Source organism: Oryzias melastigma, linkage group LG3 (assembly GCF_002922805.2).
Source record: "Oryzias melastigma strain HK-1 linkage group LG3, ASM292280v2, whole genome shotgun sequence".
NCBI classification, from domain to species: Eukaryota; Metazoa; Chordata; class Actinopteri; order Beloniformes; family Adrianichthyidae; genus Oryzias; species Oryzias melastigma.
In genome coordinates, this window is record NC_050514.1 from 4,215,755 (window position 1) to 4,242,334 (window position 26,580).

The following is a 26,580-nucleotide window of genomic DNA, read 5'->3' on the forward strand; positions in this document are numbered from 1 at the left end:
TTCCATTTTACAGCATCACACATTAGAAAATAAGGAGAGGTCTAAACTAAGTTCAAGAATGTGTTAAAAGAGATTTATGTTTTGATATGGTGTTCACACTGGACAATCAGGGAGGGGCTTCTTTTTTTTTGTCCAACTATTTCCTAGAGCATGTCTGCCACCTACAGTTGGATGTGCGAAACGTTGTTTTAGTGAAAATCTCGTGATTCTTTATTCTTTAGTAGATATATTTCAATATATGAAAGACTTGGTGTCATAACATTCCGCCCGGCACAAAGCGCAATCAATAATTTGTCCTCCATGATTAAAATTTCAAACAGCCATCCATACGCCACCACCAAATTCGAGTCCCTGACCTGTCAAAGTTTAATCTGGTTTAACTTTCAACTCGAAATGGTGTTAAAAATGCGTGTAGGCACGTGTAAATGTGAACATTTGAAAGGCGGAAACCCGAAATAGCCGTTTACATAGACTTTTCATTGGAAGTGGCTGCTTGGACGCATGTTGCCAAGGGTGTTGTGAATGTAGCCTAATGATAAAAGGATTAAAATGATTAATTTTTCATATGATTTTTCCTTCCATATGCAGTTATGGCAAACTTCAGAATTTGTGTTAGCTATATTTTTTGTGGCTATAATACAATATATATATATATATATATATATATATATATACATTCGTCCTTAGAATACACTGTCACCTAAAGAGAATATATTTTTCTGTAGCTGCTGGATTTTTTTTCTTTAGCTGTTTTTGTGAAAAGCAAAGACGTTTTCGATTTTCGAACTTTTCCATGTGTCGCACTGGTCTTAATTAAATAGATTTTGAAAAGGCCTCGGCACATTTTTGAGGAAACCTCCTAAAAAGTTTTTGTTGCGTCAGTTAATGTGTATTTTGGTTTTCAGTTTGTTTTCCAAATGATGGTTATGTCAAGTCTCATGTTTAAAAAAACAAAACAAATGTCCTTTTTTAAGGTGACTATAGTAATATTACACGATACTTCTCCTTTGCCTTTCAGTCGTTACATTTAGAAGTCTCCACAGTGAATCCTCGGCTTCCAAATTTACTTCCATACATACAGGAGGCACAATACACGATTATCAATAAATAATAATTGTGTGAATGCTTAGTTAGCATTACCACATTTTTTTTAAGTTCTTGCAGGAAACTATTGACTGAAATGCAATCATTAAGGCTTTAAATATATTGAAATGTATGGATGGTCAAAAATATGTATTTATCATTGATATAGTCTGTAAATTAGGGAAAATGTTGTCAGCAAAACACATCAACGTATACAGCTTTGTGCTTTTCATGATGAGGCAGTTGCCAAAAATCACTGCTGAGACATGAATGTTGTCTTTTTTTATTTTTTTTTTATTTTTTTTACACAAGTCTAAAAAATAATAGATTTTTTTTTTTTAACTGTAGGTGTTTTCTGATGTCTGTGGGTGAAAGGAGGGGTGCAACTTCAACATGTTTAAAAAAAAAGATGAATTGCCAGGCATGTACTCCCTCTGCGCTGATCAAATTCACCAAACACCCTAACACACATGTCAGAGAAATGTGGGAGTGAAAAAAAACAGTCCTGCTGACCGAAACTAGATACGGGTATTAAGAACTGGACTCTGCATGATGGAAATCTTTCAGAATTGTGTTGTCTTGCATTGCTGAGAAGTTACTCACAAACCAAAAGATGAATGATATGCTGTGTGGTACTCACACCACTTTGCAAAAACACAATTTATTCTTAGTAATTAGTAGAAATTCAAGGATTTTCCTTTTTCTTAAAGTAAAACTATGTGCATGTTTAGATTTGAAATCCAAATGGAATTTATCCAAAGAAAAAGTTAGTGTATTTGTAGAGGAAGGGTCAAATATCTGTCAGTCATTTTTTCACTGTTTCTTCATATGAATATTTCACCATAAATTATTAGATGTTTTTCTTTAGAGTAAATACATCTCATAAATTTAGTTCCTGTGTTTAGAATTGTGGAACAGTACATTATCTAGAACGAGTAAAAGGAACCATGTAAGATTTAGTCTATCCAACTTAAAAGAACACATCCAAACAAATGTAAGCGAGTGTTAAAGTCCCACTTTGATTATTTTTTATGTTAGTATGAATATGTTTTCAAAGCGTTTAAGTGAATGTTTTTTTATTGCCAAAATAAAATAAAAAAAACTGTTTTCTAGTTTTTGGAGAGCAGCAGAAGTTCACAGCAAAAACAGACCCTCCAAGAAACAAGTAAAACATTCTCAAATCTTGTTGTATTTTTCTCCTGATGGAGGACACGTACGAAGATAATGAGCTTAAAATTACATTTCTGAGTATTTCTTTATTCAAATTGTTGCAAATCGGGAGTTGAAGAACAGACTTGGTCTGAAAGAGCTTGATGTATAAATCACAATCAGAAGGCCACAAGCTCCCTGCGTCACTCTATTTGGAAGCATCCTCTTACGGACAAATAGATCCATGATCGTCTTAGTTTTCCATATCTGAGCTGGCATCTGGCTCAAAGCTGTAACGACGGGATAGCTTCAACAATCCTCGCCATTTTGTTCTCTCTTCCATGTTTGTTTTGAACACTTCTTCTGCTGTTGTCAGTAGCAATACTTATACTTAAATGCAGCGCCCTCTGGTGGTTGTTAGAGGAAACAACCGCTAGAGGGAAACTGGTGTTTACGGGGAAAATAACAAATATATGAGCCTATTGATGTCTAAAAAAAACCACACAAATAATTCACTCCTGAGTATAAGTCGCACCCCTGGCTAAACTATGAAAAAAAACTGCGACTTATACTCCAGAAAATACGGTACTTGAAATCAACACAGGTGTTTTTTATTTTGTCTAAAATCTGAATTATTAATCATAATTAAAAGACAGTTGGGAGCACTTTTGAAATAGATTTAAAGATGATTGGAGCAACAGCAAGAATATTTTGATCTTTGGTAGTTACAGCTACTGTAGTTTATGTTCTTTGCCAATTATCCTCTTCTTTTAGAGATTACTATAGCAAATCATCCACCTCAGCATCCTTTTACCAACATCATCACTGCCTCTCTCTTAAATGTGTCTCAATCTGCTTCCTTGTATTGATCTCCAAAACATCATCTAATCTGTTCATTTCTAATTCTATCCATCCTCTCCACTTCAAAAGAGAACATCGTCATCTTCATTTCTTCTGTCTCCTGAGTCTCTGAACCAGTAAAATGGCTGCTCTCACCTTTCCTTTCATTCTTGGTGACTCTCTTTTGTCACACATCCCATCTGAGACCTTCCTCCAACCTGCCAGTGCCCGCCTCCTCACCTCTTTCCTGTTGCTCTGGACTGTTAATCCTAAGAACATCTTCCCCTCTGATCCCTGGAACCTCACCATTCCCCTTCAGTCCTTCTCATTTCCACACAGGTTCTCTGTCTTCCTTCCCCGCCTGAATTTTATTCCTTTTTCTTCTCCAGACAAAAACCTCCACCTCTCCAGAGGTGGTTACACACAGTCGTTTATCTAAAATGCCTAAAAAGGAGATCTGAAATTGTTGCGAGTGTCAAACAATTTGGAGTGTGCACATACAGTTGGATGGATTACTCGTTCTCATGTGTGGGAATGTTATTGTGAAATTCACTTTTACATAATATTTAGTGTTATGTAAGATCCCGCTCAGCTATCATTTAATGTATTTGACAGGGTTGTTCATATTTCTGTTTTAGAATGAGGTTTGGCTCCTAATAGGAGCTGGCATCTGCTGCTGTTAATGTAGCTTTGACAAGCTGGATGTTGGGGAAGCGGTGCTCGCAGCTAAATGCATACATAGTCATAGTAATGCTGTAAAGTTTAGCAAAAAAAAAAAATAAAAAAGAAATCTCAGCACCTTCATTTGGAATTAGTCCCGCTGTGAATCAGAGAAGCTTCTGCTAATGCAGAGATGGAAAAGGTCTCTAATCATATTTTTCTTCAGTGACAATTCCAGATCAGACATTAGTAGATTATCCACTTCTTCCTCATGGCTCATGCATGCACTTTAACGACAGATGGAGATATTTGTAGCGTATTTATTAGGGGGACAATCGCGATATTTCATTTATCGATACTTGTATCGATTTAAAACAATACTTTATTAACTATTTATGAGCAAAAGTAGTTCAGAATCATACTTTTGTTTTGCACCTAAACCTCCAACCACTAGTTGGCAGTACAGCACAGTTCAGGCTTCTGTATCATTTAACAGCTAAATTTAGAAATATTGGAAAAAAAACAGCCATTTATTTCCTTAATCATACTTTTAGAGCTTTTTGGTTAAGGGTCATTCATTTTATATATATTTTTTTTCTTATACTGAAACATTTTGTTGTGGAAATCAGACAATATCGATTGTAGAAACAAATATTTCTGAATTTACCAAAAGGAAAAGCACTAAACAACAAAAAAAAACAACATAGCCAATATGAGAACAGTTGCACTACTTTGTTGTCAGCATACAAATAATTTTTTCTTGCCATTTTATAAAAAAAAATGTATTGAAATTCAGGTTTAGGTTTTTTTTCTTCTAATTCATACTTTTTAAAGAAAATTGTAAAAAGAAAATGTTCTGGTACCGATGTGGGATATATCGTGATACGTATCATATCATGAGATTTATATCGAGATATCTTTTGTAACATGAGATGTATATCGTGATACGCTCATCGTATCATGAGATGTATATTGTGATATGTATCGTATCATAAAATGTATATTGTGATATGTAGCATATCATGAGACATGCATCGTGATACATATCGTATAATCAGTCTCTTGCCAATACACACCCTAGTATTTACAGTGTGTGTGTCTGCTTAGGCTTTCATGCAATCAGGCCACTCCCACAGATGACCTTAGATCCTTAACACTCACTCAACTGAAATTCCACAACTACTAGAATGACGATGGAAGTCATTTTTAGTGCTTTTCAGGGTCATGTTGCTTCAAGCCAACCCAGCTAACTGTTGGGTGAAGGCGGGGTACACCCTGAACCGGTTGCCAGACTGTTGCAGAGTCATACACCCTCATGCACACCTAGGGTCCACTTAGAGTCACCAACCAACCTATGAAGCATGTTTTTGGACTGTGGGTGGAAGCTGGAGAAAACCCACGGATGCAGGAGGAAAACATGTGACCTAAACATAGAAAAGATCCAGCCGTGATTTAAACCAGGCACTTCTTGCTTTTAGGCAAAAGTGCTAACCACTGCTCCACCATGCAGCCTAATTGGAGACAATTACTGTATTTTTCTGAGTTTAAGTCTCTGTTTTTTTCTATAGTCTGGCCAAGGGTGCAACTTATTTGTGATTATTTTTCAGTAAATAGTAACAACCACTAGAGAGCCCTGTAGGTGTGCATCAGTATTTGCTGCTGACAACAGCGCAGTAGAAGAAGAAGCACCGCTAACACACATGGAAGGAAATAATTAAACAGATTTAGTGAATTGAAGTGATCTAAAGAGTTCAAACGACTCATTAACATGTTCTTTATGGTTATCTGAGTAATTGTTTATATGTTGTGCTAATATACTAGATTCCTCCTATGTTTCATGAAGCTAAATAAACATCAGTGTGTTACGGTAGTGACGTGTGCATAGATTCCCTCAATTGTTGTTACATTTTACGTTGTCATGATTTACCTTTCAATATGAAGTATCTGTTCTTGTTCCCTTATTTTATCAAATACATTTGTCCTTAAAGGCTGACTTATAAATCATTTTTTACTTCACTTTTGTGCTGCGACTTATACTCTGGAGTGACTTATAGTCCAAAAAATAGGGCAATTTGGATTGTATTGAAAAGATCTAAGAGTATTTGGGAGAATAGATATAAAAAAATAAAACACCAGGACACGGAATGAAAACTATAATAATTGAGTGTTCTACTATCACAAAAACCTAATTAGTCTTATTTCATCAGGCCTTTGACAATACATGGTGTCCTCCTTAACTGCCATTTTTTCTGCTGCTTGTCATTTTTGTCTCTCTTGGGTTTAAAATGAAGCTCTTACTAAGTTTTAGCTGTAGAGCATAAAAAACAAAAAGACAATAGAACCTGAAACACATCAGAAAAATGTTGAAATTGGGAAATATAAACCCCATTGACTTAATGAAGCAGTCAATTTGACTACTATGCTCATTGAAGTATAAATACTCAGATGTATTTTGATATTTTAATGATACACAAATTGATTGTTCCCCTAAAATAATGTCATCATCTAATCGTGATGTCCCACGGTTCCTACCTTTCAAGGTTTCTTATTTTCTTTCATTTTTTTTCCATTTCATCTTGATTTCTATCAATTACTTCTGTTTTTTTTAAATGTTTTTCTTCTTTTTTACAGAAACTAGAAATGGTTGGTTTTATGGAATACCTAGTACCTACATTTTTGCTTTTTTTAAAATTGCGTCTCATTTTTTTAAACATGTCATTTTGATTTCTGTTTTTTTCGCATTTTTTTTTCTTCTTTTTTCGTTTTATTTTTTGGAATAGTTTTTTGGTTTCCAATTTTGTTTTATTTCTAAAATGTAATATTTTTATTTAATTATTTGCCTTTTTTTTAATTGTTGCAATCTTTAGTATGATTCTGCGTTTAGTGATTTGTTGGTGTGATTTGAACTTCAGGGCCACCGTAGATCACATTTTTATTTTAGACCATTTGGGCTCAAAACTTTTCATTCTACTGTAAAAATGAACAAAACTCTGTAATTTGTTACATTAAAAAATATTAGTTTTGATCAAATTACATTTTTAAGCGGAGTAAACCATCAACTTAACACTTTAATTTGATGAAACTAACACTTTTAAATGTAACAAAGGACAGAGCTTTTGTTAATTGATCCAGTCTTTCACTTTTTTCAGTGCACCGCGAGTCGTCAGGGGAAAAAACTCAGATAGGAGCTGCTGTCTGATTGTGTCAGTGTCACTGAAAAAGGAAACATCCAAACTTATAGATTTGTTGGCTGCCGGCATTAAAGTAATTGGTTCTAACCTAGTTTTAAGCTGCTTCTGCCATGTCATGTCAAGAGACACGAATTGCACGTCGGTTATGCAACTTGAACGTCCGTGGGACTGTTGGGGCTTTTCTTATTTAGAAACTTAGTTTTGTTGTTTGTGACGTCCAGTCAGAGTGTCACTCTGCTGTTTTGGTCACCTACCGGAGCAAAAGGTTGATTCCTCCCCAAACCCCGGCCTCCTTTTGCGTGTTCTAACTTTAACCGGCTGTGACAGAGTGTCATGGTGTAATGTGACGCATTGTGCTGCACATGTGCTTTCCTAACAGCAGCCCTCGCCCTCAAACCGAGTCCAAAACAAACACACATCACCTGAAGCCGGGCTTGTCAGCCGGCGGATCTGATGAACACAATAAGGGCACGCATGGCGTCTAGGTGCATTCACAGACACGTCTGCCTAAATGAACAGCATCACATCAGCAGATGTGCTAATGTTTATTCCCAACAGAACGACGCCAAGACGAACGATTGTGTCGCCGGCGCACGTTGCGTTGCATCTACCGCCAATCTTGACCTGAATATTTATAGTCTATTGTGCGATCAGATGTGTATGCTTGTGTGTCTGCGACTGTGAGAGCGAGTGTGAATCTTAGAGCCCTGCAGGAGTGTGAGGCAAGAAGCAGCAAGAGGCAGAAAATCCCCGCTGTCTTTGGATTAATGTCAGCAAACAGGAAGTCGGGCACAGAGCTACATGTGCATCCTCCTGAAGTCAGACCCCGCTGGATTTTCGTTTGTTTGCTTCATTCATTTTGTGACATAACTCTCAAACCTCTCCTCAGCTAACCTTCAATTAACTTTGTCCTTCTTGCAACTGTTTTAAAATATTATATGTGTTAAAATGACTCTACATGGACTAACAAGCTAGTGTTTTTTTTAATCACTCAAAACATGACGTTTGTTGAGAAATAAAAATACATGAAATGTGGAAACCCCTGGCATTAAATGCAGGAAAGCAAGTGGATGCCTGTGACCTTCAGGCCTTTTTAAAAAAATAATCTGAAGTGACAATGCTGCACGGGCTCAGGCATTTTTCTCAAAACCAGTAATTGATCTTTTTGTTTGCATCTTAGCCAGACATTTTTGTGTAAACCGCAAAAATATACTTGAATGTTACTGTTTGCTTCTTTGCAAAAATAATGTGACATTCCAACTTCTTTAAACTGGCTTTACAAATACCCCCTAAATGTGAGAGCTATGTAGATGAATGTCATGCATTTCATAAGGTTTGTTTTGACTCAATTTTTTTTCTTTCATTTTCACACCTGTAAATATTGGTGTCCTATTTTCATCCATGCGGGAGCAGCTCCAGCAGGTTTTGTGGGTCATAGCTGTTCATCATTTGTCGTTTTCCTGTCCGTGGAAGCAACACAAACATCGCCCCGATTACAGAAAGAAGACCCAACCCTCCAATACAATACAGTCAGAGTTGTAATTGTGCACACAAGAGAAGCTTTGAGAATAAAAAGATGCAAAGACATTTGTCAGTGACATGCTTTTGACACATTTGAGTGTGAACAAAAACACTTTGATGCCAGAAACTTAAGTGTCACAGAAAGACTCAAATAATGTTTGGGGCTTTCTACTGTAGTATGCAGACCTGGACATGACATTTAAAACAAGCAAACAAAAACATTTTTCTTCCTTGAATTTCTAAATAAACGAAAAAATGTGCTCACGAATAGTTGTTTAAGGTGACACATTAGTATTTTTTCATACAAATTAGAATTTTGTGAGAAAAAATCAGTAGTTTGTGGCCAAAAATGTGTCTTTTGTGTACACGAATTAGCATTTTTTAATACAAATTAGCATTTTGTGGGTACGTAACATTTTGAGCATACATGTTATCATTTTGATCACACAAATTAGCATTTTGTGGGCACATATTAAACAATTTTTTGCACAAAATTAAATTTTTGGGGGGGGGGCTCAAATCATCATTTTGTGCACACACATTAGTATTTGAAGTACATAAATTAGCACTTAGTATACACAAATTAGTATTATGTGTGCACAAATTAGTACTTTAATGCAACAAATTAGCATTTGTGGGCACATGTTTGCATTCTGAGGATATAAATTAGAATTTTGTGAGCACGTATTGGAATATTGTTTGTACATATTCTTTTGTGGACACAAATTAGCATTTTGTTTGAACACATTTTTATACTTTGGACACAAATTCATATTTTGTGGGCACAGATTAGCATTTTGAGTACACACGTTAGTTAGCATTTAGTGTACCCAAATAAGTAATTTGTAGGCTCAAAATAGTATTTTAAAGTTACATATTTGCATTTTGTTGGCACACATTAGCATTCAGAGCACACAGATTAGCATTTTGTGGACAAATTGGAATTTTGTTTGCACATAGTCTTTTGTGTGCACAAATTAGCATTTTGAGCGCACACATTAGCATTTTCTGTACACAAGAGTATTTCGCGGGCACAAATTAACATTTTATTTGCGCAAAATGTTAATTTTTAGACACAAATTCATATTTTGCGGACACAAATTAGCATTTAGTGTACACAAATTAGTATTTCGTGGACAGAAATAAGCATTATGTACCCAGAATTTAACATTTTCTTTGAACGAATTACTAATTTGTGTGCACAAAGTAGCATTATATGTTCATGAATTAGCATTTTGTTATAACAAATTAGATTTGTGCTCACAAACTAGCATTTTGTGCCCAGACTTAGTTTTTTATGGCCACAAATTGGTAGTAGTAATTGAATATACTAAAATACTAATTTAGGCCCAAAACATACTAATTTCACATCACATGAAGCTAATTTATGTGCACAATTTGTTCCCAAAAATTATTTTGAGAGAACCGTTTAGTTTTATTTTCTAAATTTTGTACCCAGAGCTCTGTACTATGTTAACATCCTTAAGATCTTTTTCTTCCTTAAGTTATATTTGGAAACTATTTTGCTCTTATTTTTCACATGTCCTTAAATAGGAGCAATGATCATGATAAATTACTCTCTGTGAGCCCACTACTAAAACATCTGTTATTTGTACTGAATTTAAATCATAATTAGCCTTTGGGGCCGCTGACAGCTTTAGAGCCTAAAAAAAGAAGTCAAACAGTTATGGAAGATCTTATAGACCACGAGGCCCCCCAAAAAAATCACATTCATTTTTTACCTGTCTCTTTAAAAAACTGTTAGTTAGGGTTAACAAGACCCTGCAGGCTTGATGTAGAAGGAAGGTAACAAGTAATAGGAAGCTGTTATGTCTCATTTCCCAGCTTGATTTAGCTGTAATAGCTTTTGCTGCCAATGCCCTCCTCACCCAGTTGCCCTCCTGAAAAGTTTTTCCCAGTCTGAACTACAGATTTTAGCGCTCTGTCCATGTGGAAAACCTGCCTGCCTTGCTTTTCTTAGCCGGAGACATGCCAGTTTGTGAACACATCCACTATGAACATGCACAAAAACAAAATACGGGCTCATTTAATTCAGAAAAAGATGGTTCGTCCATGAAAGAAAACCTACAAGGAAAGCACTCAGTTGTGAAATTAAATGATTTGTGTTTGCTCCATAATACAGAAGCACTTTTAATGTTAAAACCAGGCCTACTTCAGTGTATTAACATTGGTGCTGAGCAGCCAACATTTACTTGTGTAAATTTGACAATCAAGCAGCTCATTAGCCTGGATCTGCTGGAAGCATACAGCTTCCCTGGATACTAGAGTTTGCAGAACCTGAACTTCACACTTAATATGCAGATGAATATGAAGGAAAAACTAGATTAAGCTTTTTTTGGAGCCAACTTCCAACTCTGTTCTTCCGATGTTAGCCACATACTTGCTTAAGAAAGAGGATTATGCACAAGGGATTGAAGGATTTGAAAATGCTGTAGCTTTGACGTGACTTCATGTGCACATGCTTCTTAAAAATGAACAGTGTGATAATTTTTCAGTTAGCTATTAGTCAGTTTGGCTTCCTCTGGAAGGCTTTAATATCCTTTTTGTGTTTTTGTTAGAAATTAAGGAAAATGGTCATGAACTTTTTGAGGTAAAACTGTCACCTTTTGACCAAAAGAGGAAATAATGATGTAACGAAGGCCATAGTTCTACTTGTTTTTATAGGGAAAAAAAGAAAAAGACTGCAATCACAAAAGCTGTTTGTCTTAAAAACTGATTTTTCAAAAATCAAGCGAATGAGCTGTTGAGTAAAGAAATGTGGGTATTAATTTAATCAACCGCCTGCAGGTTTGTTCCTTCAATTAATTTCATGCTTCGGACCTCTAAAAATCCCATAATGCATTTTAGACTGTTCTCCATTACCTCTGTTATTATGCTGAAAAACCACAAGTCACCAGCTACCATATTTTTGAACCTATGTTATATATAAGGTGCTTTAAGTGAAACAAAATAGCCAATAGCTGGGTTTCCATTTGCACAAAACTTTGTCAAACTTCTAGAAATGTTGAAAAAACACAATTTTGCAGTTATAAAGTTTCCATTAAAGCATAATTATGTACATAAACAACTCATGCGATAAGTCATTCAAAAACATGGCGATGGATGTGAACAATACTTTGATTTACAGCAGATGCATCCAAATTTCCACCACAGCACTAGCACTCATCATCATCTATCAAAGGAGACGTTGGCGTCTTACTCAGGCCATGGAGCGGCAAGCTTTGTGGGAGGGGCTACGGATGAAGAGATTTTAGGAAATGGTGGTTGATGATTTCACAGAGCAGCTGTAGATTCAACAATTCTGCATGAAAAGCTTAACTTTAGATGAGCTGTGTGATGCTGTGAGACCTTTAGTGGCGCATGTTGTGCAGTGCCCAAGGAACTAAGAGTGCATGTGGCTCATTTAATTAAAAAAAAGGGTTTCCATTGCAGTTTTGGGAAGTTTATTTCAATACTCTTCAAAAAGTACCTCCTCCTAGAGCAAAAACGTTATTTGATGAATGCGAGTTTTCTTTTAATTATTGTGTTTCCATTAGGAGAATTTATTACCACAAATCCAATTTTTGCAATTTCATTGTCAAGCTAGAGATACATTTGTCATTAAGTCAGATATGATTTACTGCATTCATTGTTTTTGTTTTAACACGCTACATGTTAGCCTTGTTAGCATCTTTTTGATTTAGATTTTAGATTTATTTCAAACATGTAAAATGAAACATGTAAAACGCTACAAAATAATTCAAATTAAATAAGAAATAAATGAATACATTTTTAAAAGACTCTCTTAAACTGAACTCAAAAATACATGTTTGAGAAGTGGATAGGCAGAGGCTAATGCTTATTTAAGCTTATCCCTGCAGCTACTTTTCACACGTTAACAATAACCTTTACCTGTTTCTTCCAAATCCAAGCTTCCTTGCAACACGAAAAAAAAAAAAACGGACCTCTGGGACTACACCGACACACAGTTTTTTTTTGTTTGTTTTTTTTAAAGATTAAGCGCACTTTAATTTCTTGTAAGCTAAGTGTGCCTTTTGTGCAGAACTGATTTTATAGAACATGAGACAAATAATAACTGGAAGTCTCAAGATTGTTCCTAATATTTAAATGTTTAATAAATGATCTCATAAAATAATATGATGACGTTAAATTTAAGCTACTAGCTTTCGAAAGTCACACTTTCACAATGTTTTATAAAGTTTGAATAGTTACTTTTTAAGTTTCAGAAGACATATTTATTTTTCTGCTTTGACCTTTTTACACTTTCAGATCAAAATTCTTCTGTTTCTGACTTTTGGTCCTCATTTGACATCGGGGTTCTGTCACCTAAAGAGATGGGGTCTGAAAAAGTAGCCCTGGTGGAGAAATTTCCCTCCATCACTGCCTTTGGCGACTGCAGGCACAGCCAGTGTTTGGATATCGAACACTAATTTAAAATCATATGAATGACTAAAAACGGTATTCAAATTTAGTAGAACAAAAACTTTTTTGGTCTGCAGTGGACAAAAATCCTTCCAGCAAATCCATGTGATTTTTTGGATTCTGCATAAACAAAATGAAGGATGTTTATAATAAATGCTCAAATCATCTTTTGATCTACTGTAAACGTGTTCCCAGTGGTCTTTTAATTAGGATTGTGTCATTTTTAGCCAAAATAAAAAGAAAACAGTTGTTTTATATAATAATAATGATAATAATAATAATAACCTTTATGTATTTAGCAACTTTCAAGATTAAAAAATCACAAAGTGCTTCACAGTAAAACACAATATAAAAACAGAACATAGTTTCTACAGAGCAGGAGGAGATTGTTAGAAATTTGCCTCTGAGCAAGCCCACCCCATTTCCCATCATCCATCTGTTTACTCTCTCCTGCTAGCTTACAGCCCGTCATCTAACATTTTTGTGCAACAAAAATAGTGAGCAATATTGGAGATATCCAGTTGAGCCAGATGCCAGCTCAGATGAGGAAAACAAAGATGTAAGATCAAACATGGATTTATTTGTCTACAAGTGAATGGAACGGAGCAGGAAGCTAGTGGTCTGTTGATTGTAGTTTCTATGTCACAACTACACTTCAAACAGCATTTTTTGTCTGGTCCTGATTACAACAATTTGAATAAAAAATACTCAGAAATGCTATTTTGATCTTCATCTTCTCAATATATGTCCTCCATTCTCAGAAAAAACACAATTTTCATTAAAGTGGGTCTTAAAGGCATGAATGAACTCCACAGTGTTTAGAATCCATTACATGAAGCTAGAGGGTTGAGAACACATAACAAGTAATGTGCCTGCATTTCACAGTTATTGAAGTGCGATATACTGATGTTAACTAATATTTTATTATTCTATTTAAAAAAAAATCCCGTTTTGCTAAAAAAAAGAAAAAAAAAACATTTTTTTTCTCTTCTCCTGCTTTTAATGTGAAAGATCCTTCATTACTCATACGATTTTGTTTTGATGACAGCTGACATTATTAGCCAAACTAATAATTCAGCTGTGAATGAATGTGCCACATTTTCTCATCAGAAGCAGCATGTCTTAATGACGATGCCACAGACTCTCCTGCTTTCTCAGACCAAGTCATGCATATGCAGAGGATGGCTGATGTGTCAGCAGTGAAGTCTGGAGCTGCCTTTTCTGCTGGATTCTATCAGCCGTTGACCCTTCTCATAATTACACGCTGTTGACAGAGACACAAAAGCATTCCTGCCTATGATCAAATAGGTAGTCTGATCCTTGATTTGCTGTAAACAAAAATAGCACGAGCCTGTCAACATCTGACTTCATGTCTTGCACTCCTCCAGAGTGTCATGCCACAGTATTTCCAGTAGCGAGAACGCGTCTCATGTGGAGAGCCTCCCACTGTGAGGAACACGTGTAAACCTGCCGTCAAAGCCAGCACCTACTTCACTTGTCACTCTTTCTGGTTCATGTGCAAAAATGCCCTGCATGCAGAATCTGTTTCCTCCAGGCCGTACGTTTGTTTCCACAGGCGATACGGGTACTCCCAACTATAAATACCTATTATTAGGATCCAAACATGTCATTCATCCAGGTTGATTCCATGGAAGTAGAATATAAAAAAGGTGGTTACCTGAGAAAGCCCGAGTGGAGAAAGCTACGGTGGCCCTGAAGTACAAATTACAACAGCAAAACATTTTAAAGATCACTAAATAAAAAAGCAAAATAAATAATGGAGATCCCACTTTGGAAATTAAAATAAAGTTCCAGAAATCAAAACACAATTCCAAAAAAAAGAAACCAAATGAAAAAGAAACAGTTTGGAAATCAAAAGTATTTTCTGGAAATAAAAATAAAATGTTGGAAATCGATTGATTGATGATATCTAGTATCACTTTATGCCAAAAAACCTATATCATCATTTCATTTTTTTATTCATTAATAATTAACTTATTAATTCGTCTCAAATTTAATGTTTTTATTTACGTATTTGCTGTTTTAATTTTTATTATTTTTGTGTTGAGTGATTTGTTGGTGTGATTTGTACTTCAGGGCCACCGTAGAAAGCCTCTTGGAGAAGAGAATCTTTGAGTCCAGCGGACACATCTTTTTTACCTTCTACTTTGACAAGAGAAAATAGAAAACTGTATTTATAATATGTTTTTTCATTTACAAATCTGTGTGTTTTTCCATTGATTAAGTGCTTATAAAAAGTTCAAAATGTTTGAACTAATGCAGCAATCAAACTGAATCAATATGGGAAACTTTTCATATGAAATGCATGCCAAACAAATGAGGATCAACTTGTTTGGCAGCTCTTTGTGGTCGGTAAAACTAAATGTTTTATAATGCGCTCTTCATTTTTATTTCTGTCCAGTGCAAAGAGATCCGGATTTTACTGTCACAAAAAAGAGGGTATAAAGTTTTTGGAGTATAAACTCTTTTTGTGTGTGAACCAAATAATAAAATTATAAAATGAAATTAAAGCCACAAGCGGATTTGTATGTCCCACATTCACTACATCCCTTTGCAGTCTTAAAGGTGCTCCGTTTGAGTTGGAACTGATTGAAGACGGGAAGCAATTGGAAGATATACGGTATTCTGCATCTAAAATCCATGGAGAAATGAAGTGTTGGTGTTAGACTGGGGACGGTGCTGGCAGAACAGACTCTCCCTGGAGGGGGCTGTCTCACAATGCTACCTCAGATGGTGAGGACCCGCTCGTTTTCATGGGTATAGTAGGGGATAGCTCGTACTGTTTCATTTTTCAAGGTGGCAGCCTCTTCTTGAGGTCAAAGGTCAACAAAAATACAGTTATGGTTGTAGATGTAACATTGTGGTGCATGTGCGAAATTTTATGAAGATTGCACTAACTATTTTTTTTTCCTGTATTTTGGAAATATGCGAAAATCGTCAAATTTTACCCTTTGCCACAAAATGGCCGCCAAGTCATAGGACCTGTAGCCATCCCTTAATAGTTCCAAAACGTGTGTAAGATATCCCCAACACACGTGTTTTGGTTTTGTTAGTGGAGTTTTTGAATCCCATAAGAGATTTTGATATTTTTGACAGTTTCTGCTGCTGTGATGTCATCATTATTTTGGTATACCCCAAAATTCCTTTCCACTGTTGAACTAGGTGTTTGCTCATTTTGGTACGTTTTGTGTTGGGGGTAAAATTCTCACTCCTAGGCGGAGAATTGCAAAATCAGTCCAGGACTGTGGTAGGTCATCATGAAAACTTCACATTCTTTGACCACGTAGCTATCCTAAAAGTTATAAAAAATTTACTTTAAATGTTGGCATTATTTCATTAAATCATGTTTTGAATGTGACCTTTAAAACCTTTAGTTTCAGAATGAACAAATGTGGATCACCCTGACAGACACGTAGTCTTGTCAGAGGACAAAACGACCACTCCTCTATTATTCAACACAATAAATTTAATATGCAGTAAATTGTTGATAATTGCTTGACTGTTGGATATGCCATTGGTTCACTTAGCACTTCAGACACCGTAATTCAAGAGTAAACAAATGCAAAACAAGTGCAAATTCAGCTGCAGAGCCTTAATAAGGGAGTTAAATAAAAACAAACACTACATTTGCTGTAATTGCCTTTTTCCTGCTGCAGCAATGATTTGATACGGAATGTCTTTATTTCCTGGGAGACGATGTAGAAATCCTTAAATTATTGAGGTGGAGAATTATACAACAGCTGCTGTGTTTAAATAGGATGCTTGTCTCTAATAGTGTGCATCTTAATAAGCACAAAAGCTGGAACACACAACAGTTATTCTGCTCAATCTTTGGCCCTGGAGGAGGTAAAGCCAAAACACATTTCACTTCTGTTTGCTTCAGTGCTGTGAGACGGTGATTCTGTATTTGATTTTACATTTTAGTAATTGTCCAATATTTTTATTTATGGGACATAAAAAGTTGTGAAACAATTTAGGGAAATCTTTGAGAATCTGTGGTAATGGAATTCATGAAAACTAAAGCAACGCTGACTTTGCTTCAGATTCACAAGAGAAGCAAAACAAGCTACGCTCAGAGTCCTCTGCAAGGAGCGTTCAAGAGACCACTTCCAGTTTGAAAAGTCTACGCAAGAACTCGTAATTGAGCGTTTATGGTTTCCACTGTCAAAACTCTCACATTCACATGTTCCAAAGGATGTTTTTAAGTCTGTTTTACCGAAAAAATGAAGTGCATTTATGTATTTTATTTTCGTATTTTTTTTGCATTTGATTTATCAGATTTATTTATTATTATTTATTAATTAAAATGTATGTTTCATATTTTTGTTTATTTTTTACTTTAATTTATGTTATGTATTTAGCATTAATTATTTTTTAGGTATTTTATTTTTGTTACATTTTTTTTTTTACTTTAATCATTTGATTTTTTTTATTAATTATTATTTATGTGTTTTATTTTTGTTATTTTTTTACATTCAGGTATTTAGTGTATTTATTTATTATTATTTATGTATTTCACTTTTCTTTTATTTTTTACTTTATTTATTTATTATTTATTGATAATTAATCATGTATATTTTTAAGTATTTGTGTTTACTTTGTTTTATTTTATGTACTATTATGATTTATTATTATTGGTATTATTATTAATATTCATTTATTTAGCGGATCCACAGTTAAGCATAAATACTGACTGTGGTAATAAAACCCTGAATGTCATGTTCGCTCATGTTGGCAGCAGATCTTAAGAGGTTAAAAAAGCATCCCATAATAATCTCTAAAAAACAACCAAAACTATTAAATTGTTCCATTGATATGAGGTAGTCATGAAAACTCATCATATTCATACTACAACAACAATTTTAGATGAAAGTCATTCATCTTAAGGAATTTTGAAGGAGATTTGAATCACATCTGATCAAAAATGTTCAATCGTTCTGAAGATACTAAAACTAGTCAGTCACTTTGCTTTTTCACATGACAAACTATCACATAATTTTACTAATTAATAGTTAACCTTTTTGCTACTTGAACTACTTCTGATTGTTCACAGAAGTGCTCTGTTTAAGGGTTAAATGATAAAAGGCAAATAATTATGTAAACTCTTAGACAACCTGCTTCTGTTTAATAAGTGTGTTCATTTTTAAAATGTGTCATAAAGTATCAGATTGGCACTTAGTACCGGCAAATACTCAAACTCAAATAATTCTGAATTAGATTGGGCCTAAAAAAAACAGATTGGGACATTCTTAACCAAACTCCTTTTAAATCATAATCAGATATTTATTGACAAGAAAATAAGTATGGAAGAAAAAAAAAAACTACCGAAAATAGATTCCAAAGAAGCAGTAAGAGTGTTGTCTGATGCTTGCATTAAAGAGTTAAGAGTTTTCTGATTGTAGCATCTGCATCATCACATAACTGGTGACTTTTCCTACTTTAATAAAAACTGTAAAACATAAACACAAATCTTCATGATTCAAGTTATTTATATTCATGAACAGCAGAAATGCAGCTTGATGTATATTCTGCAGTCGTGTGGTTCCAGTCCCTGGATCATTTTTTGCCTCAGTCCTGCACAGACTTGCTCCCATACATTTTGAGTGTGTCTTTTTTAAGCAGCTGTAGTAGTTCTCATCACTGCAAGCAAGAGGACGCCTGAGTGCAGAGTCCTTCTCAGGGTGCTTCTTTGCATTGTGAAAATGAGCTTAGTGGCCTTGTGGTAGAGTGTCCGCCCTGAAACTGGAAGGTTGTGCGTTCAAATCTTTTGCCGAGTTATACTTGACCTAACATGCAGCATTAAGGGGTTCAATTGGGGGTCAAACCGCCAAATGGTTCCTGAGTGCAGCTGTGTCTGTAGCTCACCCCTCCCCCAGAGGAGGGTAAAATATGGTAAACACGTTAAACAGGAAAAGTGTTATATAGATAAACTTTACTTAAGCTTTAGTCACAACTACATGTACAGATGGAAACTGCCTGTCTGCGGGCCAAAAAACATTCAAACCTGTATGGGGCGTGCAAGTGACCTGCTAAAAATGTCAACATTGTAGACAACAAAAATGTTCATGCACAATTTTTTCTACGGGTATGCTGCTGGCAACAAGTCGTTGCGAACGCAACATGCAGGCAAGGATAAGTAAGGGTGAAGTAGTTGAAGCTCAGACACGTCAGACAAGTTTTCTTTTTTAAACAACTTGCCTGAAACCTGCCCACTGTGCAAATATGTTGTTAGAGATGTTCAAGGGATAAGCACGCCCCCTTGCATACCCATTGTGGATGAGGAAATTAGACATTTAGAGTACAGTTTGGGTGGGGATACAGACTCTTATGCACTCATGACTGCAGTATTTGCACACAGTCAATAAGACCTTAATAATGCCAGGAGTGTATCGAGCGGACATCGTACGTCATGTGTGTAACTTACATTATTCATACAAATATTCACAACACATTTCCCACACACACGACAATGGCACAATCCATTTTCATGACCTCGACCTAGACAACCCAAAATCCCGCAGCACCTGAGCAGGTGCATGCAACTAAGGCATTACTTATTTTGCTAGATGTAAACTGTGGAAGTGCATTTGCCTAAACCCAGTTTTTTGGTAGGCAAGAAAAAAAAATAGTAGAAATAGCTCCTTCCTAATGCAGGGTCAATAAATACAACTGCCATATATGCATCACCAAGATTTCATGCTAACGGCCGATTCTTTTAGAAAATAGTTGGCGTTGTCATAAATGTAGACGGTAGAAATCAAGCGGCCGTCAGGCGTGCAGAACGTCCCACTTTTTATATAGTTCTGGGCTACTGGTCATGGACCTGATATGAATGGCGACTCTGGGCACCCTCGACCTTTGACTGGCCCTGATTTTGTATTGACATCATCTCCGCCTCACTGGGCTTGAAACCGTGAAATCTATACGGGCAGCTACTAACTGATGTCAAGTTTTAGAGACAAATTTAAACTTTTACTGAAAACCTCTGTGGCCAATGTGTGACATCTGAGTACAAATACCGCTACCTCCCAAACTTAATAAAAAACTTGCATTCAGGTTGCTAGGCGGTGACATTTTGGGATTTGGGGCCGTAGTCTAATTAAGGCAGTAGTTGCGTTTCCATTAACTCTGATATTTTGCAAATTGGATTTTCAATAACAAATTCTCTTAATTGGAAAATTTTTAAAAAACTTGCATTAATAGAAAAAAAGTTTTTGCGCTTAGTGGAGGTGGTTTTTGGGGCGTATCGAAATGGAGATTTTTCATAAAGCTGCAATGAAAACCCCTTTTTTCAAATTTGCTTCTTGGTAGGAAGTGTCTGTCCTGAGCGCTGCACAGTGAGAGATCCCACAGCGTCACAGCTCATTATAAGTTACATATCATACGGAATCGTACAGCTCCTCCCCTGTAAAATCACCATTTCATCTTCGCTTCATCTGTAGCCACACATTTGCAGCTTCCAGCCTGAATTAGACTCACGAGTCTCCTTTTAGGATGAGCGCGAGTGCCGTCACAAACTTGAATTGAACTTGTTGTGTTTTCAAACAAAAAAAGGTCCAGCTGACCACTTGTTAGAATGGTTATTGTTTTTAAATACAGCTGAATGGGTTTCTCACGTCCATCTGAGACTGAATCTGCACTACCCACGCGCCACACTGCTTCGTCACTCAAATGCTCCCTTTTAGTGAATAAAAAAAAAAAATCTTATCCATCGCAGTGTTTTTAATGACTTACCGCCTGAGTTGTTCTGGGTTTATTTGCATAATTATAATTTAATGTAAACTGTGTCAATATGAAACTTTTTTTTTAGAATTTTGATAAAGTTTTGCGCATATGTGTAATGGAAACGCTGCTAAGATGTACTTTTTTTTAAAAGAAAAACATTATTTTTTCAACTAAAAAAGAACGAAACATGTTCTAAAAATGTTCTTGTCTGTCAATGGATTCAGTTGTTATATTTCTAAGTGCACCCTCTTGCTTTTTGGAATGTGTGTGTGTTTTCATACTCGTATTGCTGCATCAGAACTGTTGGAAGGTTGAAGATCTGGCTGTTTCTGTTGAACTTTTTACTAGAAATACGTCTCAATTTCCTTTATTGAAGAAGTTAAAAAAATATATAGTTTTAAAGGAAGTTTTGACATTGTTGAGACAACACTAAAATATTTACAAACAGCTTTGTATTTGTGTCAAATGACTATCTTCAATCAGACAATGTTAAGATGAAGACTGATGACACTTTTCCATCTGTTTCTCTCTTTGCTCCAGTGCTGCCAGTAACAAGAAGTGAGCAAGAAACTCCCTCTCCCCCGACACGTCCGGAAACCGAAGAGAACAAGCGAAACATTGTGACCCCATCGACGGCGGCGCGAGCGGACTCTGCAAAGCGTCAGCGGAACGGGACTTTTGGAAACTTTTGAGAGGAGATCAAAGCTGCTGTTATGTCTCAGTGGACAAACCTTCATGGGTTGAGACTGGAGGTGGCATAGAGTAAGTCGTGACCCCACCCCCCACTCCCCCCAAAATGATTGCCTTAATTGCTACAAATACAGACGTAAGAAGCGACAATACTGAGAGACTTATAAGAACTTACAGATGTTTTCTTTACATGTGAAAAAAAGTGTCTTGTATGGAACAGATGTGAATATTTTAATAAGATAGAGAAAACATTTGGTTGTACCGTCAACATGTTTTAGTTGGGTCGGCTTTGTAGGTGTCATTAAACGGTGAGGCTGCTCTCTGCTTTTATGCAGCCGGCACTTTTTACCTTGTTTCGTACTTCCAGCCTCACTAAGGCTGGCCTCTGTTGTTTAATCAAATGCTGGCAAAAAAAACAAAACAAAAACAAAAAAAAACACCTTAATTCCCCATCACAGCACATACAATCCTCATTCAGACAATGCATGAATGGTTGGGAGACCCTTTCTGGTTCAATGCAGCACTCAGATGGAGAACATCCATTACAATCCACTTAAGCAAAGATGTCAGGAACATAAACATCCATCACAAAGATCTGCCATTTCTACCATAGACAACTGGCAGATAAAAATGGGTGAACATAAAGACAAAAGTACTTTTATTATTATTTATAATTTTTTTTTTCCACAGATGCAAATTTAGAGCCGACCAGCTGCTTTGTTGATATGTTTTCACTCTAAATTTACCTGTATGCAAAAGTAACATGTGTTCTATATTTTTTTAAACCTAGCCTTGATAATTACATAACCAAAGGTGAAACCCTGAGTTTATTGTAAGTTGTGGACTTCTGGAAAATGTTGTGACATAGATGCACACTGATTAGGGAAAAAAAATGTAAATATCAGACATTTATACTTGTGTGTCAGAAGATGTGTTTCAGATAGAGTAATTTGAGACTTTTTACTTTCTTTGACTGTTAGAACCATCAACCATAATGGTCTGTATTTGGTTTGTCCTCGCAGATACAATCATGTTCTTATTGTTACGAATGCTGCTCCGACGTTCCTCATCAATCATGTTTTTGGAAATGTCATTTTCTTTTGCCTGTTTTTGTTTATTTGTTTTTTTACATATATATATAAATCCCTGTTGGAATTTTACCATCTTGTTTGTTTTGCTCTGTCAGAAACTAAAATGCTGCTGTTGTTCGAGCAGCCTTGTTGGAGAAATGTTGACTTGAGTGGTGTTACGTTCACACCGGCCTCGGCAATGTGCGTTCTAGAGACCATTTTCAAAGAAAAAAAGTCTATGATCAAAACTCTTGTGTTCATGCGTAGCTACACAAGTTTTCAAGACCCTTTTTTGGGTTCTACGTACAAAACATGCAACCATCAAACACATATTGACAGTTAAACAAGTTGACCAATCAGGGACTCGGATTTGGTAGAGACGTACAGATGCCATCCTTTTCAAAACATGAAAATACCACACTATTAAAAATTCATAACGGAGGAGAAATCAATAATTGGTGTTTTTACCCGGCCAGAATTCTATGACAACATGTCTTTTATACATTGTAATATAGCTGTGAAAAAAAATGCCAGGAACAAGAGTCACAAGATTTGCATCACTTCTGTACCACACTGCACCGGACCTCTTCCAACTGTTGGTACCGACGCATTCTTATTCCTGAGTTGTCACATTCTGATGCATAGTTAAGGACCTCTCCGCATCAAAAATGTACATTTGGGTGTCCCTAATCGTTGTTTTTTGACATGCTGGCTGTTCCAATTAAATCAAGGCCCACCCACAAACCGGTACCGAGATGTGGACCACACCGGTACCCTGAAGTGTACACTAAATCCTACCCTCCAATGGAGGGTAGGGTCCAAATGCTTTCCTTCTAACCCTAACCTTAACACAATACCGGACACAGATCAGTATGGGTACCAGACACAGATCATTACCAGACGTGAATCAGTACCGATACAAGATGTGGATCAGTACCAGACAGGGGTCAGTATTGGTACCAGACGCAGATCAGTACCGGTACTGCGGATTGGTACAGCGTACCACCAGCTAGCCCAGTCCACGTCAGTACTGGTTCCTTACGCGGATCAGTACCAGATGGGTCTGATCAGTACCATATACGTCACGTGGTACGCGGTACCAATCCACATCTGGTAACAGCACTGATCCGCGTCTGGTGCCAATCTACATCTTATACCGGTACTGATCTGTGTCTGGTACCAATCTTCATCTGGTACCGGTTCTGATCCTTGTTCAATACCCAACCGTGGAACACGGTACCGATCCCCATCTGGTACCAGTATTGATCCGCGTCTGGTACCGGTACTGTCGCGGACTGGGCTACGGTTTGGGTGCTGGGTTTGGGTACCGGCCACATCCCGTGGTTCAGACTGCATCCAGTTCCGCGTTTGACAAAACGTCTGAACCCCTGATGCAATTGGAACAGCCTGCGTGTCAAAAACGACGAGTTGTGGAAACCCCAAACATCAAAACGTGACACAGAAGGGTCCTTAACCAAACGCCAAAATATGTGACGAGTTGTGAATGAGAATATCTAATCGGTACATGTGCTAGTATCAGGTACCAAGAGTCCAGTGTGAACATCACGCTTTTAGCGTTTTCTTGAACGCGCATCACATTCCCGGTGCGAACGTAGCACTACATATACTAGACCTTTCAATGAAATGTTTAGAGATGTCCACTGACATGCCAGTAGTAGTAGTAAGTGATATCCTATATTTTTATGAAGACGGTGTTTTATTTTCCTAAATAATTTACTTTCAGAACATCCTTTACATTGTTTGCTATAATAGCACCTAAAGGCTTGAATCTAGAGTTACGTGTGTGTGTGTGTGTGTGTGTGGGTGTGTGTGTGTGCGTGTTGGAGAAAATCCAAAGTTGGCATTCTTTGACAATTTTCTTCCCTTAATACCTCATAAAGGGTATTCTTCTGAACAAAAATGTTTCAGTTTTCCTTAGTGTCAAACGTTTACAAATCAATATTTAGTTTTGTAGAGATGTCAGGAGGACCTGTTCAGGGTGTGCCCCGCCTGCAGGACCCCAGCGGGGTCTGGAGATGGATGGATAGATGTCAGGAGCTTCTTGTGGAAGGTGGTAGGAAGTTACCAAATACCTGCTATTCCATCACACTTTAATGATCAATTGGTTGAAAATGCATACAACAAATAAATGTTTTAAGTTATGGTCATATGAACAAAAGCTGGAAGTCTTCAAACCTATTCCCACCTCTTCCTGTCATTACACCTCCAATTGTGCACAGATTGCAAAAACAAGACTAACATCCTTCATGGATAGAGGTGCTGGCAGGCTGAAGCAGAGCCAGACCAAATACCAAATACTGGTTTATTATTGAGCGTATTACGACATATTCACACCACTGACGTAGAAGACAAAAATGAGAGCGATAATACTCATGTCAACAATTTTTTTCCAGAGTTGGATTAAATGAAAACATAGTCAGTGTGAAAAAATACATCCCCTGGAATGATTTTGTTACACTGATCTTGTCAGATTACGCGCCTGAAGCACAAGCTGTTCCACGCTCGCAGCGCTCCATCAGCGGAGGCCTCATCAGTCTGGGGAGTGTGGAGTTGGAATAGGGGGTTTGACCCAGGGACTCTAATCTGAACATGAGCTCACAGGGTGTTTACAGACCTGAGATGTAGCTGCAGAACTAATCATACAGACATTAAATGGTGGTTGGAAGTCAGCCTTGGCTGTACGTTAATAAGGGACAAATGAGTCAGCTGCAAACATGCAGTGGAAAAGGATAACTCGCCGCTGGGTTACTACGAGTACGACGAGCGCCTCAGAACTGATACTGGAAGGAGCCGCAACCAGTCAAGGAGAACACTTCAGGACACCTCCAGACAGTTTCTTTAGTCTATGCATTGGAATAATTTATTAGGAGGACACTGAGACAGCTTTAATCACTGGAGCAGGAGGAACCAATTAAGAGGCCATGTAAAGAAGAACGAGGCGAACAAAGGTCAGGCTGTACACGCTGAGGCTGAACGAACAGAAACGGCGGCGTGAGCGGGGGTCAAATGAATACATGGAATAACATCCATGTAGGTGTTTTTCTGAGCAGAACTCGAAACACCAGAACAGTTTTCTGTTTTTACCCATGAAGGATGCTAGGAGGCTGAAATCGTTCGCTGTCATTTAGTCTGGCCTTCAGTCAGGTCTTATTAGGCATTTGGATTGTACGGTGGCCCTGAAGTACAAAACACAACAACAAATTACTTAAAGTCACATGCGATGAAAAAACTTTTTTTTTTTTAGTTTGAACATGTATGTGTGGCATTTTTCTTATGAAAGAGAACAAATATAATAAGAAAATCATAAGAAATAATTTTGTTTTTGCATTTCCGAGTATTTCTCCTTTTAAATCTGTCAATCAAACTGTCTTGGACAGACTCTGTTTGAATGAATGATCTTCTTTCCATCAACAGCTCTGCTGCACATGCACTAAACCCTCATCTGTTCCTAGTGTCTAGTTCAGGTTCTGGAGAAGAGAAGATGGTATCTTCACATTGACTGCAGTCAAATGAGCCGCCGTTCACATTTCTGTGGTCAAATCAGCATCACTGGATTTTTTGTGTGAGTTTCATCCAATACTTACGGTAGCAGGACTGAGAAAATCTCTACGGAGCTTCTTGATGTGACCGTGGAAATGCAAACGGCGGCTCATTTGAGCGCAGTTGGAAAGGATTGTAAATCAATGTAAGTTCGGTCCTTGAAGCTTTTCACTTCCTCAACCGAGCTGACATCCAGCTGGACATTACCAATATTGGTTGACATTTTTATGTAGCAGTGTTGAAGATTTACGCTAGTGAGACACAGAACTGTTATAATTAGACGTGGGGGGGGTTGTTAGGGGCAGGGCTACTCAGCTCGGCACCAAAAGCCACGCCCCCTCAGAGTAGACTTTGGAAACAGAGGCTTTAGGTCAACATGAAACATTTTTTTAAGACAATTGGGTTGTGGAATGTTGGTTAAAAACATCATAATCTTAAAGCACAATTTGGAAAAAGAAATTTTAATGAAAAAAAATTGACATGGGGGACTTTAACGCAAAAACAAAAAAATAAAAATAAAAATAAAAAACAACCTTACATTTTAGAAACCAAAACACAACTCCAAAATAATGATGTAACATAGATGCTTTCTAAAACAAAAGTAATTTCCAGAACTCAAAATGATT

At 36.8% G+C, this 26,580-nt stretch overlaps 1 protein-coding gene across 1 annotated transcript in view; it reads left to right on the top strand.

Annotated features, from left to right (window-relative positions):
• The window catches only part of kcna4 (potassium voltage-gated channel, shaker-related subfamily, member 4), an 88,492-nt gene extending 62,795 nt beyond the window's left edge, over positions 1-25,697 (top strand). Inside the window, exon 3 of the transcript XR_004949687.1 lies at positions 21,174-25,697. The gene's annotated coding sequence lies outside the window, so the exon portion shown is untranslated. The remainder of the gene's footprint in view (positions 1-21,173) is intronic.
• Positions 25,698-26,580: the final 883 nt, after the last annotated feature.